This window comes from Bufo bufo, chromosome 3 (genome assembly GCF_905171765.1).
Source record: "Bufo bufo chromosome 3, aBufBuf1.1, whole genome shotgun sequence".
NCBI classification, from domain to species: domain Eukaryota; kingdom Metazoa; phylum Chordata; class Amphibia; order Anura; family Bufonidae; genus Bufo; species Bufo bufo.
In genome coordinates this window covers 202,746,816-202,760,331 of record NC_053391.1, presented here as the reverse complement: position 1 = coordinate 202,760,331, position 13,516 = coordinate 202,746,816, and the positions used below count along the sequence as shown (strand labels likewise).

Below are 13,516 nucleotides of genomic sequence, written 5' to 3'. Positions count from 1 at the left end.
GCATGGGTATATGTAAAATGACACCACAAAACACATTCCCCAACTTCTCCTGAATACGGCGATACCACATGTGTGACACTTTTTTGCAGCCTAGGTGGGCAAAGGGGCCCACATTCCAAAGAGCACCTTTCGGATTTCACAGGTCATTTACCTACTTACCACACATTAGGGCCCCTGGAAAATGCCAGGGCAGTATAATTACCCCACAAGTGACCCCATTTTGGAAAGAAGACACCCCAAGGTATTCCGTGAAGGGCATGGCAAGTTCCTAGAATTTTTTATTTTTTGTCACAAGTTAGTGGAAAATGATGATTTTTTTTTTTTTTTTCATACAAAGTCTCAAATTCCACTAACTTGTGACAAAAAATAAAAACTTCCATGAACACACTATGCCCATCAGCGAATACCTTGGGGTCTCTTCTTTCCAAAATGGGGTCACTTGTGGGGTAGTTATACTGCCCTGGCATTCTAGGGGCCCAAATGTGTGGTAAGGAGTTTGAAATCAAATTCTGTAAAAAATGACCAGTGAAATCCGAAAGGTGCTCTTTGGATTATGGGCCCCTTTGCCCACCTAGGCTGCAGAAAAGTGTCACACATCTGGTATCTCTGTATTCAGGAGAAGTTGAGGAATGTGTTTTGGGGTGTCTTTTTACATATACCCATGCTGGGTGATATAAATATCTTGGTCAAATGCCAACTTTGTATAAAAAATGGGAAAAGTTGTCTTTTGCCAAGATATTTCTCTCACCCAGCATGGGTATATGTAAAAAGACACCCCAAAACACATTCCCCAACTTCTCCTGAGTACGGAGATACCAGATGTGTGACACTTTTTTGCAGCCTAGGTGGGCAAAGGGGCCCATATTCCAAAGAGCACCTTTCGGATTTCACTGGTCATTTTTTACAGAATTTGATTTCAAACTCCTTACCACACATTTGGGCCCCTAGAATGCCAGGGCAGTATAACTACCCCACAAGTGACCCCATTTTGGAAAGAAGACACCCCAAGGTATTCCGTGAGGGGCATGGCGAGTTCCTAGAATTTTTTATTTTTTGTCACAAGTTAGTGGAAAATGATGATTTTTTTTTTTTTCATACAAAGTCTCATATTCCACTAACTTGTGACAAAAAAAAAAACTTCCATGAACTTACTATGCCCATCAGCGAATACCTTGGGGTCTCTTCTTTCAAAATGGGGTCACTTGTGGGGTAGTTATACTGCCCTGGCATTCTAGGGGCCCAAATGTGTGGTAAGGAGTGTGAAATCAAATTCTGTAAAAACTGACCAGTGAAATCCGAAAGGTGCTCTTTGGAATATGGGCCCCTTTGCCCACCTAGGCTGCAAAAAAGTGTCACACATCTGGTATCTCCGTACTCAGGAGAAGTTGGGGAATGTGTTTTGGGGTGTCATTTTACATATACCCATGCTGGGTGAGAGAAATATCTTGGCAAAAGACAACTTTTCCCATTTTTTTATACAAAGTTGGCATTTGACCAAGATATTTATCTCACCCAGCATGGGTATATGTAAAAAGACACCCCAAAACACATTCCTCAACTTCTCCTGAATACAGAGATACCAGATGTGTGACACTTTTTTGCAGCCTAGGTGGACAAAGGGGCCCATATTCCAAAGAGCACCTTTCTGATTTCACTGGTCATTTTTTACAGAATTTGATTTCAAACTCCTTACCACACATTTGGGCCCCTTGAATGCCAGGGCAGTATAACTACCCCACAAGTGACCCCATTTTGGAAAGAAGACACCCCAAGGTATTCCGTGAGGGGCATGGCGAGTTCCTAGAATTTTTTATTTTTTGTCACAAGTTAGTGGAAAATGATGATTTTTTTTTTTTTTTTTTTTTTCATACAAAGTCTTATATTCCACTAACTTGTGACAAAAAATAAAAACTTCCATGAACTCACTATGCCCATCAGCGAATACCTTGGGGTCTCTTCTTTCCAAAATGGGGTCACTTGTGGGGTAGTTATACTGCCCTGGCATTCTAGGGGCCCAAATGTGTGGTAAGGAGTTTGAAATCAAATTCTGTAAAAACTGACCAGTGAAATCCGAAAGGTGCTCTTTGGAATATGGGCTCCTTTGCCCACCTAGGCTGAAAAAAAGTGTCACACATCTGGTATCTCTGTATTTAGGAGAAGTTGAGGAATGTGTTTTGGGGTGTCTTTTTACATATACCCATGCTGGGTGAGATAAATATCTTGGTCAAATGCCAACTTTGTATAAAAAAATGGGAAAAGTTGTCTTTTGCCAAGATATTTCTCTCACCCAGCATGGGTATATGTAAAAAGAAACCCCAAAACACATTCCTCAACTTCTCCTGAATACAGAGATACCAGATGTGTGACACTTTTTTGCAGCCTAGGTGGGAAAAGGGGCCCATATTCCAAAGAGCACCTTTCGGATTTCACTGGTCATTTTTTACAGAATTTGATTTCAAACTCCTTACAACACATTTGGGCCCCTAGAATGCCAGGGCAGTATAACTACCCCACAAGTGACCCCATTTTGGAAAGAAGAGACCCCAAGGTATTTCGTGATGGGCATAGTGAGTTCATAGAACTTTTTATTTTTTGTCACAAGTTAGTGGAATATGAGACTTTGTAAGAAAAAAAAAATAAAAAAAAAAATCATCATTTTCCGCTAACTTGTGACAAAAAATAAAAAGTTCTATGAACTCACTATGCCCATCAGCGAATACCTTAGGGTGTGTACTTTACGAAATGGGGTCATTTGTGGGGTGTTTGTACTGTCTGGGCATTGTAGAACCTCAGGAAACATGACAGGTGCTCAGAAAGTCAGAGCTGCTTCAAAAAGCGGAAATTCACATTTTTGTACCATAGTTTGTAAACGCTATAACTTTTACCCAAACCATTTTTTTTTTACCCAAACATTTTTTTTTATCAAACACATGTAGAACAATAAATTTAGAGCAAAATTTATATATGGATCTCGTTTTTTTTGCAAAATTTTACAACTGAAAGTGAAAAATGTCATTTTTTTGCAAAAAAATCGTTAAATTTCGATTAATAACAAAAAAAGTTAAAATTTCAGCAGCAATGAAATACCACCAAATGAAAGCTCTATTAGTGAGAAGAAAAGGAGGTAAAATTCATTTGGGTGGTAAGTTGCATGACCGAGCAATAAACTGTGAAAGTAGTGTAGGTCAGAAGTGTAAAAAGTGGCCTGGTCTTTCAGGGTGTTTAAGCACTGGGGGCTGAGGTGGTTAAAGTTCAGTTACTGCAGGATACGGATTACTGAGGGGATGATCTGTGGGGTTGCCCAGACGGCTAGGCCCTTCAGTGTAGTTATTAACCCCTTTCCGCAGTCCTCCATTCACTGAAGGGGAGACTGCTGAAAGGGGTTAATAACTACTGTGAAGGGAGAACTGCTGAAAAGGGTTAATAACTACTGTGAAGGGGGGACTGCTGAAAGGGGTTAATAACTACTGTGAAGGCCCATGGGGGTGTGGCTTCATGGGATGGGGGTGTGGCTTCACAGGGGCGTGATACAATGGGCTTGTGCCCCGGATGTTTTCAGACCCTAGCAACGCCCCTGGTCAGGCCAATCTACCAGGCGTCAAGGTGTCTTCCGCAGATGGGTACCTAACACTAATATACTGCCTCTCCTAGACTTATCTAAGCCTACAATATTCAGGGCAGTATAGGAACCAGCTACATTTATACTCTGCTCAGAAGCCCCAGGCAGATAGGCGTTGCTTAGTCTAAAAGAGGCTGCTACCCTCAATATATACTACAAGAAAATTTAGACTAGCACATTCATGGTCACAGGCGCATATCCATAAAGCAAGCTTACAGAGAACTAATAAAAGCATGGCTGCACAACATTTCACATGCAAACAATAGAACTGAGAAATGGGGATCATTCTAAATGAAAGTGGTATTAAACCTACTATAAATGATCAAAAGTGTTTCGGGCCCATCTACCAGGCATCAAGGTGTCTTCCGCAGATGGGTACCTAACACTAAAAGAACTGCCTCTCTTGGACATACCTAATAGTGTTGATCGTGAATACTCTAATCACAAATTTTTATTGAGAATATCGGCACTCCGAGAATTCACGAAGATGTAGAATATAGTGCTATATATTCGTAATCGCGAATATTATATATATATATATATATATTTTTGTATCAGTAACCTCCCTTCTTGCTTGTGGGCCAATGAGAAGGCTGCAATATCTTTGTCAGAGCTTAGCAACATCCCTAGCAACCAATAGCAAAGTTGCCTACCCCTTTACTATATAAAAACCTCCCCAGCAGCCAATTTTCTGATTTTTTTTGCAGTTCTGAGAGAGAGAGCAATGACATTGCTGTGCTCTGTGCTTTGATCTGGATCCTATTCCTTATGCAATTACATTAGATAGTTAGTTAGTTAGTTAGTTAGTTAGTTAGCCTCTATATATAATACAGATATTTAGTGGGAGATAGTCAGTGTACAGTAGGTTAGATCGTGATATAGTGTAGCTGATAGGTTCCAGTGCAGGGTGTTAGGTAGTGTGATAGGAATTACTGTTTCTCTGCTGTCCATATATAAATGCTACAGACATAGTGCTGTGATGTCACAACAATACCTAGTGCACCAATCAGTAATATCTACTCAGACCTGATAAAATGTGAAGTTGCATGTATTGCGCAAAAAAATGTGCATCATTAGTGCCGATTTGCGCAATCGCGATAATAATGACTGGAGATCACGAATTCTAGCATTCGCTAATTTATTGCGATTATTATGCGAAAAATTTGCGAAATATTGCGAAAACGAATATTGCCTATGTCGCTCATCACTATTACCTAAGCCTACAATAGTCAAGGCAGTGTAGGAACCAACTACATTTATACACTGCTCAGAAGCCCCAGGCAGATGGGCGTTGCTTAGTCTAAAAGAGGCCGCTACCCTCAATATATATTAGAAGAAAATTTAGACTAGCACATTCATGGTCACTGTCAGGGGCGGACTGACCGGTCGGGCACTTCGGACATGGTCTGAGGGCCCGGCCGAGATGGGGGCCCGCCGCAGAATAACATAATGTGTTCTGCCCAGCGCCCCGATTCCGAATGTTATGCTGGCCTGGTAATGGTTGTAATGGCAGCGGGGCCCGGTGCAGTCACTGTATTCTATCGCACCGGGCCCCGCTCCCTGTAATACTAATTTTCATTAGTATTAGGCAGGCCGGACGGCAGTGCAACTCACTGACGTCACGCACCCGCTCCTCCCACTTTATAAATGAAGCAGGCGGAGTAGGCGCATGACGTCAGTGAGCTGCCGCCCGGCCTGCCTGCTACTGAGTTTGTGAGTACAGAGAGGGAGAGGATCGCAGAGGATTTCTCTTGTTCTTGTTCACATATGAAAATTAGTATTACAGGGTGCGGGGCCCGGTGCGATAGAATAAAGTGACTGCACCGGGCCCTGCTGCCATTACCACACCAGATGCCGGCCCCCAGACCCTGTATTGGGGGTCATTCACTCACAGGCACACTGTTATGGGGGGATCTGTGGATGACACATATATAGCATAAGGTGCTATATTTGTGTCACCCACAGTGCCATCCACAGAGCCCCCACAACAGTGCCATCCACAGAGCCCCCACAACAGTGCCATCCACAGAGCCCCCACAACAGTGCCATCCACAGAGCCCCCACAACAGTGCCATCCACAGAGCCCTCACAACAGTGCCATCCACAGAGCCCCCACAACAGTGCCATCCACAGAGCCACAGAACTGCGCGGGCATGAGTTCAGTCACTTCGGTGCGCAATCCCGTCCTGCAGCGTGTGATCCCGCGAGACCCGGATTGCGCACCGAAGTGACTGAACTCATGCCCACGTAGCCCGCAAGTAGCAGATCAGTGGAACAAGTACAAGGTGGAGGGGACTGTTTCTAACAGAGGCTCACTAATAGACGCTGAGATTAGATCACCCCATACTAAAGCATTGAATCAATGCTTTCCTATAGGGAAAAATCTGACCCTGGAGGTCATCATGCAGAGTGTGAGGACGTCCAGCGTCACATACCAGACCAAAGGTCTGTTTTAATCCAGGAAGGCTGACTTATTGCTGGAACGTAAACAATGCAGTTTCTCTAGAAAATTGCAGCTCGATTTGAAAAAGGGACACTGTACCCAGACCACTTCAATGAGCTGAAGTGGTCTGGGTGCCTTTTGTGTCGCTTTAACTTTGAAATCTTATTAAAGATTGCGTAGGGTGTAGCTGGAGGCGGGGCATGGAGGCGGGATAAGGGTGGGGCTTGCACAGAACATGGGTGGGGCCTGTAAGGGGGCCCTTGATTTATTTTGCCCGGGGGCCCTGAGGGTTCTCAGTCCGCCCCTGGTCACTGTATACAGTTACCACTGCAGTCAATGTAAGGCTGAGTTCACATCATTGTTAAGCCTTTCCGTTCTCCTTCTCCATTTTAGGAGCAGGAGAACTGAAAGGACGGATTCGGCACACAACTGAGGAAGATTTTTGAAGCAGAGACAAAAGTTGTGCATGCAGGACTTTTGTCTCCGCTTCTAAAATCTTCCTCTGAGCGGAAACCTAACGGACCCTATCATTGTCTATTGGGTCTGAAGGCTCAATTCAGCTCAGTTATGTGCCAAATCTGTCCTTTCTGTCCTCCTGCTCCTATAATGGAGTAGGAGAACAAAAAGGCTGAACACTGATGTGAACTCGGCGTAAGCCAGTGATGGCTAACCTCTAGCACTCCAGCTGTGGTGAAACTACGACTCCCAGCATGCTCAATTAATTTCTATGGAGTTCTGAGAACAGTCAAGCATGTGTTCATGTGTGAGTCGTAGTTTTACCACAGCTGAAGTGCCGGAGGTTAGCCATCATAGGCCTAAGAAGTAGAATCTCTGGGCACTGAGCTCCACTTATTGGCCACTGCACAAAAATGCCCTGGATTAAAGGGGTTGTCTCATCATGGACAATGGGGGCATATCGCTAGGATATGCCCCCATTGTCTTATAGGCGCAGGTCCCGCACCTATATCGAGAACGAAGCTCGGCAAGGTGATGGCTGGAGGACTCCGGTCCAGGCACCACCAAGCCACCGACGGAAATAGTCGAGCCAGTGCTCGGCTATTTTCTCCGGCCCCATAGAAAATTAATGGAGGGTTGCTGCGCATACGGAGTGCATCCTCCAACAATTTTGGGGCTCCGTTCTCGCTGGGACCTGCACCTATAAGACAATGGGGCCATATCCTAGCGATATGCCTCCATTGTCCATGATGAGACAACCCCTTTAATGTCAGGATGCAGCAGGAGAACTGCTCCCAGCCTCCTCTTACCTGGCCCCTCAGTAGTCATGTGGTTTTCTACCATTTTAAATATACCACAGTGGCACGAGGAGATGATTAGACTCTATACTTAATGGTCATCACACAGTACATTATGACAAGTTGGCAGTAAAGCAGCTCACACAAGAAATTATCAGACGTTGTTTTAGGTCTTTGTGGCTCTTGGACAGCTGGTAAAATTATGTAGTTTATATCATGCAGGTCAGTGTTTGTCAACCTGAGGTACATCTATCCTAGGGGATACATGTTGCAGGGTTGCCAGGACACTAATGTGAGTCCACTTCACATTCAACTATATTGCTGTCCTCAAGATAGTGATACAGTTGGATACCGCAGTGGGGCACTAGAGCCGATGTCTCCATGCCCTGCTGCTCACCTTCACACACCACAGGCCATTAAGCCTGGTGCCAATGCATGGTCAGAACAAGTTGTGCAATGAGTTCATCATGATCAAGTGAGACAGTTGTAGGCAACTCAAGGTCAAAAGACGGGAAGAATGGGAATGAAGTGATTTTTTTTTTCCACTTTGGGGAAGCATACTACTGTGAGCACCAGAGGGCTAGATTTGTATTACTGGGGGCACTTTGTTACTGCTGAGGGAATTATGGTGGGCTTTACTGCTACTGGTGGCATTACGGGGGAAATATTACTATTACAAGGGGTTATCTGAGGCTGGAAATGTTCCCCATATGCCCAAGCACCTCACACTGATTCTACTTACATGGCTCCCCGCTCCCTGCATCACTCCTGGTCTTCACACGGCCACCACAACTTCTCCCTGTGCACGTATGAAAACATCCGGTGTCGGGGGTAGCAGCCAATGGCAGGCGGTGATGGATACGAGCCTGCCCAGCATCATGGCTGATGCTAGGGTGGATCTTCCCAGTCACTGCCTGCCATTGGCTGCCCCCCCCTTGACTCCAGATGTTTTCATCCGTGCACAGGGAGAAGCAGCGGCAGCCGTACAGGGACCAGGAGCGGTGCAGGGAGCCAGGTAAGTAGAATCAGTGTGAGGGGCCTGGTTGTATGGGGGGGGCATTTCCAGCCTCGGATAACCCCTTTAACTACGGGATTTTTTTTTGTTGCTATGGGCACTATATTGGCATTATTAATATACTAATGGAGACAATTGTGGGAGAATTATTACTATTGGGGGAACTGTAAGGGGAACATTACTAATAAGGGTTTTCTGGGAGAGAATTATTGCTATTGCTATTGCCGTGTAATGATCAAAAGGACTCTGAGTTCTGAATTAAAAACACTTTATTTATAGTGGAAAAAAATATGATATGCATGACAATTATGGGGAAAAAAGAATTTGGTCATTTGTTACTTGTTAAAAAAAAACAGAATGTAGCTGCCAAATAATAGTTATACATATTTCAAGGCTAAATCTGGTTAACAGATTCGCTGAGGCAGTAAGTCAAAAAATATATACCTATTATCTATGCCAAGGCTTATGAAACTTGAAAGTTTAGTATAATCAAACCATGAAGGAAAAAACTTAAGCTACTATACTTTAACTCTATAGGTGGGAATTTTCGCATCAGCTTGGCACAATAATTTTTGGGTGGACTTGTTTATGGCACTATTAATGTAAGGAGCACTATTTACTTTGCACAACTATTTTTTAGACACTGTGCATCAATAATTATCGAAGGGACACTATCTATGTCATACTAGTATATTCAGGCAGACTATCTGTTTCTGAAGAATAAGATTTGGGGACATTGGGGAGCACAAAGGAACCTAAGATGTCTGTGTAGCAAACTTTGCAGAGATGACACATGGCTGGTAGAAATCTTCATGGCAGTCTTGGCTGAATGCAGAAGATGAGGAAGGAGTATGTCTACAATTAGAGAAGATGTCACTGGAAGTAATAAGTATGTAGTTCTGTATTCTATGTTTTGTAGTGCTGAATGTAATTTGAAAAGAAAATGGGTTCAAACGTGGTGTTAGTCATTTTGCTGCACTATTCTTTCCATATAACAGTCTCTATGATTATCAGTTCCTTGTCAATTTTTTCCTAACAATTTTTTATGTGGCTACCTTGCAATATGTAATCAAAAGATAAAATAAAGAAGCAAAGATTAAGGGGATCATTTATTAAACTGGTGTAAAGTAGAACTGTTGCTATTAGTTGCCCATAGCAACCAATCAGATTCCACCTTTTATTTTGGACAGCTGCTTTGGAAAATAAAAGGAGGGATCTGATTGGTTGCTATGGGCAACTTAGCCAGTTCTACTTTACACCAGTTTGATAAATGACCCCTGAAAGGGGTTGTCTGAGTAAATCTGATGAGCAACAATATATAACTAAGGCTACTTTCACACTAGCGTTGTTTAAATCCGGCATTCAATTCCGACACCGGAACTGCCCGCCGGATCCGGAAAAACGTGTGAAAACGGAAAACATTTGAATCCTGATCAGGATTTTGATCACAATGAAAAAATGCATTGGAAAAAACAGATCCGCCATTTATGGACTTTAACTTTTTTAAAAAAAATTTTAGGGTTTAACATACAAAAGCCGGATCCGGTTTGACTGAACAGACGGCGCCGGATCATGCTAGTCAATGGGAAAAACAGCGTTCAGTCAAAGTGTTCAGGCTTTTTGGCCGGAGGTAAAAATACAACATGCTACGGTTTTCTGAAAAGCCTGATCAGTCAAAAAGACTGAACTGAAGACATCCTGATGCATCCTGAACGGATTACTCTCCATTCAGAATGCATTAGGATAAAACTGATCAGTAATTTTCCGGATTTGAGCCCCTAGGACGGAACTCAGCGCCAGAAAAGAAAAACGCTAGTGTGAAAGTACCCTTAGCTAAGCAAGTTTTAGGAAAAAAAATCTATATTTCCTCATTTCCCTGGTTCTCTTCTGGCCCTTTGTTTACCTGCAATAACAACTATCTCTGCCCCTCCCCATGATCTGCAAAGGGAGTGAATACAAGTGCTGCCCTGAGTGACATGTCTGCCTGCTGGGAGACTCAGCAGCATGATGTATTTGTAGAACTACAAGTCCCAGCTGTTCAATGATACTGCTGATACACACAGAATCTTTCCCCTACCTGTTCTTGTGCAAAGCTCTAAAGGGTTATTGTGATTTGCAGTCAGAAAGTAATTTTACTGGATAATAGGCTGAACTGGATTGTCATATGTCCATGTTTGTCAAAATGGTGTCTGAGATGGCAACATTTGTGCTCACTTTCCATATTTCTTTCACAGCCACTAGAGAATCTTTCTGTCCTTAGTTTGGTCAGATTGTCCCTGAACACAAATCTGCATTACAGCACAGTATTGATATTACCATAGCTTTTATTTGTCTACCGTATAACTGTGTATGATTAATGGTTGCTGTTGTTTTCATATGAAATATCATCCATTTCCATATATTCATTGAGGTTCAAGAATAACATTTTCATCTTGCCATCAGTTACTGCATAATATAATATTATGCTTTACAGTGATGGAATACTTAATATTGTTATTAGTCAAAAGAAAATGGCAGAAAATACCATGCTGCATGTAAAAAGCATAGCACACAAATCAGCAACATGAAACTAAATGCATGGCTGTTGAAATTGAGAATGACTAGAATGACTGATTCCCCACTTGTATGTGGTTAATATGTATGCACAAAACTTGTCTGCAAATGTTACCCTTCAAACCTGATTCTTAAATCCAGTCTGTGCCGATTTGATGCTATAAATTCACAAAGTGAGCTATTGCTAGAATGTGTTTATACATTCTTTGACTGGATTAAGGACTATCTGACTTTACCGAGGACATACACAATGGCTGTGATTTCTTTTATAGGTGACAGATTTACTGGAACATGCAGGCCTAGACTGTCCAGCAGGATGATTCATAGTGCTATATGACCTCACTTAAACAGCCACATTTCTGTGCTGAGGGAGAAGAGATCTGGCCATTATCTACAATGTTTCTGGGAAAAAAACATGATACCAGCTGCTTTTGCTACCATAATATTGCCTATATAAATGCAGCAGTGCAGAATTTATAGTTCAACTGTTTTTGTTGTTTTACTACATTGCGTAGGTTTACTTGCATCCCTACAGGAAACCGCAGGTAACATATTCTAATGTCAAACTTGGGAACACATCTGTATTTACTATGTTCTTTTATATCTGTACATATGGAAGGATATTTATATGCATAGATAACAATCTGTATTCACACAGCAGTGGTATATTCCGTAGCTCTGTACAATTCAGTAAGCAATGAAAAAGTAAAATCATCATTAGTAAAAACAAATGAGTGTCACACAATTGGACAAAAGGTTAGAGAATCCTCCCTATAGTACCTTACAATCTTAATGCAATGGGAGACATGACACAACAAGTACACAACATTAGGTTTGTTGAGATGTCAAGACCCTTGTGTTCACAAAGAGGGGGTTGTATGAACCCCATCAATAACTAAGACAATATGAATATACACTCACCTAAAGAATTATTAGGAACACCATACTAATACGGTGTTGGACCCCCTTTTGCCTTCAGAACTGCCTTAATTCTACATGGCATTAATTCAACAAGGTGCTGATAGCATTCTTTAGAAATGTTGGCCCATATTGATAGGATAGCATCTTGCAGTTGATGGAGATTTGAGGGATGCACATCCAGGGCACGAAGCTCCCGTTCCACCACATCCCAAAGATGCTCTATTGGGTTGAGATCTGGTGACTGTGGGGGCCATTTTAGTACAGTGAACTCATTGTCATGTTCAAGAAACCAATTTGAAATGATTTGAGCTTTGTGACATGGTGCATTATCCTGCTGGAAGTAGCCATCAGAGGATGGATACATGTTCTCATTCTGTTTACGCCAAATTCGGACTCTACCATTTGAATGTCTCAACAGAAATCGAGACTCATCAGACCAGGCAACATTTTTCCAGTCTTCAACAGTCCAATTTTGGTGAGCTCATGCAAATTGTAGCCTCTTTTTCCTATTTGTAGTGGAGATGAGTGGTACCCGGTGGGGTCTTCTGCTGTTGTAGCCCATCCGCCTCAAGGTTGTGCGTGTTGTGGCTTCACAAATGCTTCGCTGCATACCTCGGTTGTAACGAGTGGTTATTTCAGTCAACGTTGCTCTTCTATCAGCTTGAATCAGTCGGCCCATTCTCCTCTGACCTCTAGCATCCACAAGCCATTTTTGCCCACAGGACTGCCGCATACTGGATGTTTTTCCCTTTTCACACCATTCTTTTGTAAACCCTAGAAATGGTTGTGTGTGAAAATCCCAGTAACTGAGCAGATTGTGAAATACGCAGACCTGCCCGTCTGGCACCAACAACCATGCCACGCTCAAAATTGCTTAAATCACCTTTCTTTCCCATTCTGACATTCAGTTTGGAGTTTAGGAGATTGTCTTGACCAGGACCACCCCCCTAAATGCATTGAAGCAACTGCCATGTGATTGGTTGACAATTGCATTAATGAGAAAAAGAACAGGTGTTCCTAATAATTATTTAAGTGTAGAGTGCAAAATGCAGAGAAGCAAGAAGAATGGAAAAGACATCAATGAAAAGGTCAAGCCATGTGTGAGCCATAAACTACAGTGGTAGATAAAAAGGATATGTGGCACACAGATGTGTGTTTTTCTAACATCAACATTTATGTCATTTCAGTATCAGTTAGATATATCACAAATGTCAGATAAGTGCAGGTCACACCTCTGGGACCCACTCCTATCTCCAGAATTGGTCCCCCGAAGTAAAGGGAGAAAAGCAACGCATGCGTGGCCACAATCCATTCACCGTTGGGTGAGTTATGAAAATAGCCCATTGTTAGCTTGGCTATTTCCAACAGTCCCATAGCAGTGAATTGAGAAGTGACCACGCTTGAACGGTTTGCTCTCCATTCTCTGCTATTAAACCTCTGACAATCTGAAAATCACTGTCTGACAATTTGAAAATCACCAAGCACTCTCACTCAACTATTTTCAGAACTCTCATAGCAGTAAATCAAGAGAAGAATGCACATATGTGGTGTATTTTTCTTCACTTCGGGGGCCCTGTTTTGGAGATGGTAGCAGGTCCCAAAAGTGGGACTAACACCTATCTGACATTTGTGGCATATCCTAGTGATATACCATACATGTTAAGATGGGAATACACCGTTAACGTTACACTAATTATCCAGGAAATTATCTA

The 13,516-nt window shown here is 42.6% G+C and overlaps 1 long non-coding RNA gene across 1 annotated transcript; it reads right to left on the bottom strand.

Annotated features, from left to right (window-relative positions):
- Window positions 1–3,701: 3,701 nt before the first annotated feature.
- LOC120993306 lies at window positions 3,702–8,685 on the bottom strand. Its single transcript, XR_005777205.1, has 3 exons — window positions 8,670–8,685; window positions 8,058–8,061; window positions 3,702–3,830 (listed from the first exon to the last, which is right to left on the bottom strand). It is a non-coding gene; the product is annotated as an uncharacterized LOC120993306 (long non-coding RNA).
- Between the last annotated feature and the right edge of the window lie 4,831 nt (window positions 8,686–13,516).